The sequence below is a fragment of the Bos grunniens genome, chromosome 2 (assembly GCF_055505025.1).
Source record: "Bos grunniens cultivar Pamir isolate PY7600 chromosome 2, Bosgru_T2T1.0, whole genome shotgun sequence".
Taxonomy (NCBI): Eukaryota; Metazoa; Chordata; class Mammalia; order Artiodactyla; family Bovidae; genus Bos; species Bos grunniens.
The window spans coordinates 131,576,332-131,579,383 of record NC_141166.1 but is presented as its reverse complement, the minus strand read 5'-3'; the positions used below and the strand labels follow the sequence as shown (position 1 = coordinate 131,579,383).

The following is a 3,052-nucleotide window of genomic DNA, read 5'->3' as shown; positions in this document are numbered from 1 at the left end:
GATGCTGGTGATGACGGCAGACACGGTGCCAGCTCAGAGCCTCTTACTTGATTTTTTTTTTAATTTTTTTTATTTTATTTTTAAACTTTACAATATTGTATTAGTTTTGCCAAATATCGAAATGAATCCGCCACAGGTATACCCGCGTTCCCCATCCTGAACCCTCCTCCCTCCTCCCTCCCCTACCCTCCCTCTGGGTCGTCCCAGTGCACCAGCCCCAAGCATCCAGTACCGTGCATCGAACCTGGACTGGCGACTCATTTCATACATGATACTATACATGTTTCAATGCTATTCTCCCAAATCTCCCCACCCTCTCCCTCTCCCACAGAGTCCATAAGACTGATCTATACATGGGTGTCTCTTTTGCTGTCTCGTACACAGGGTTATTGTTACCATCTTTCTAAATTCCATATATATGCGTTAGTATACTGTATTGGTGTTTTTCTTTCTGGCTTACTTCACTCTGCATAATAGGTTCCAGTTTCATCCATCTCATTAGAACTGATTCAAATGTATTCTTTTTAATGGCTGAGTAATACTCCATTGTGTATATGTACCACAGCTTTCTTATCCATTCATCTGCTGATGGGCATCTAGGTTGCTTCCATGTCCTGGCTATTATAAACAGTGCTGCGATGAACATTGGGGTACACGTGTCTCTTTCCCTTCTGGTTTCCTCAGTGTGTATGCCCAGCAGTGGGATTGCTGGATCATAAGGCAGTTCTGTTTCCAGTTTTTTAAGGAATCTCCACACTGTTCTCCATAGTGGCTGTACTAGTTTGCATTCCCACCAACAGTGTAAGAGAGTTCCCTTTTCTCCACACCCTCTCCAGCATTTATTGCTTGTAGACTCTTGGATCGAAGCCATTCTGACTGGCGTGAAATGGTACCTCATAGTGGTTTTGATTTGCATTTCTCTGATAATGAGTGATGTTGAGCATCTTTTCATGTGTTTGTTAGCCCTCTGTATGTCTTCTTTGGAGAAATGTCTATTTAGTTCTTTGGCCCATTTTTTGATTGGGTCATTTATTTTTATTGGGTCATTTTCTGTTTGGTTTTCCTTGTGAAATATTTTGCTTCGTAATCTAGCAGGTATGTCATGCCGTGGTAAACAGGGTGGCAAGGCTCGCGCTAAAGCCAAGACTCGCTCTTCGCGTGCTGGGCTCCAGTTTCCCGTGGGCCGCGTGCACCGCCTGCTCCGGAAGGGCAACTAGTCCGAGCGTGTCGGGGCCGGCGCACCGGTGTATCTGGCAGCGGTGTTGGAGTACCTGACAGCCGAGATCCTGGAGCTGGCGGGAAATGCGGCCCGGGACAACAAGAAGACCGGCATCATCCCGCGCCACTTGGAGCTGGCCATCCGCAACGATGAAGAGCTCAACAAGCTGCTGGGCCGTGTGACCATCGCTCAGGGTGGTGTGCTGCCCAACATCCAGGCTGTGCTGCTGCCCAAGACTGAGAGCCACCACAAGGCCAAGGGCAAGTAAAGTGTTCACGTTCCCACGGCACTTTTACTTTCAGTTACCCAGGAAAAGTTGATATTGGGTCTTACTTGATTTTTGAAGGATGGAAGGAAAATATCTCGTGGTGCTCTTTTTCTCCAAGGGACAGGAGGACTGACCTTTGCCCCAGCCTGAGTCTTTCATGGTTTAAAAAATAATTTCCCCAGGTATCACCATTCAGACATGCAGACCAGCAGGCATGGAACACACGCCACAACATTGTGGTTTCCCAACCAGGGAACACTGTCCTCATTTCAATTTGTGTTTTTAATAGCATTTCTTCATGATTGTGAAAGTTGCTCATTCATGTCCGATTCTTTGCAACCCTTGAATTCTCCATGCCAGAATACTGGAATGGCTAGCCTTTCCCTTCTTCAGGGGATTTTCCCAACCCAGGGATTGAACTCAGGTCTACCACATTGCAGGCAGATTCTTTACTGTCTGAGCCACTAGGGAAGCCAGGAATACTGGAGTGGGTAGCCTATCCTTTCTCCAGCGAATTTTCCTGACCTAGGAATCTAACCAGGGTCTCCTGCATTGCAGGGAGGTAACTCATTTACCGGAGAAGGCAATGGCACCCCACTCCAGTACTTTTGCCTAGAAAATCCCATGGACGGAGGAACCTGGTAGGCTGCAGTTCATGGGGTCGCTAGAGTCGGACACGACTGAGCAACTTCACTTTCACTTTTCACTTTCATGCACTGGAGAAGGAAATGGCAACCCACTCCAGTGTTCTTGCCTGGAGAATCCCAGGGACGGGGGAGCCTGGTTGGCTGCTGTCTATGGGGTCGCACAGAGTCGGACACGACTGAGGCGACGCAGCAGCAGCAGCTCATTTACCAACTGAGTTATCAGCTACCCCTGATGATTTTGATGATTACAGAAATAGTACATGAACAAAATTTGCAAAATAAAAAAGGAAGAAGAGAGAGAGATAAAAAGACCAAACCCACCCCTTTACCACTCCACCCAGAGATACCAGCCACATTTGAATATCCATTGACACTATACCATTGTACGCATTAATATCCTGCATTATTCTATTAACAACACATTATAGCATTTCCCCATCACAAAAATGCAAGAGTGTTATTGTTTTGGTAAACATTTCATGTTTGGCTATTCTATAGCTTAATCACATCTGGTTAAAGGACTTTGTGCAGAGGCCTGGGGTTGGGTTGTGGCGAGTTGGTGCGGAGCAGGGACTGGGAGACCTGGATGCCGAAAGAACAGAAGGAAAGGCAGACCTGTGACATGCCAGACGCCTGTCTGTCTGTTCCTTTATTCCTGCCTCCGTATTTGAGGGCTTTGCCGGGCAGCAGGCTTCCCTCCCTGTTCTCTTGAAAGTGCTTCCGGTGGTCAACATCACTCCCTCAAAGAGCCTCCCAGCCCTCCCAGCCCCCACCCGGCCCCCACATAGTGAATTCCTGAGGGAGGGGATTCGCTGCATGCACCACTGGCAGAGCTAAGCCCAGGGCTGGTGCTCAGTAGGTAGGGGCTTCCCAGGTGGCATTACTGGTAAAGAACCTGCCTGCCAATGCAGGAGATAT

The 3,052-nt window shown here is 47.9% G+C and overlaps 1 pseudogene across 1 annotated transcript; it reads left to right on the top strand.

Annotated features, from left to right (window-relative positions):
* Positions 1 to 460: 460 nt before the first annotated feature.
* On the top strand, positions 461 to 1,608 carry LOC147378762 (histone H2A type 1-B-like; annotated as a pseudogene). Its single transcript, XR_015153336.1, has one exon. The product of XR_015153336.1 is annotated as a histone H2A type 1-B-like (transcript).
* The last annotated feature ends 1,444 nt before the right edge of the window (positions 1,609 to 3,052 follow it).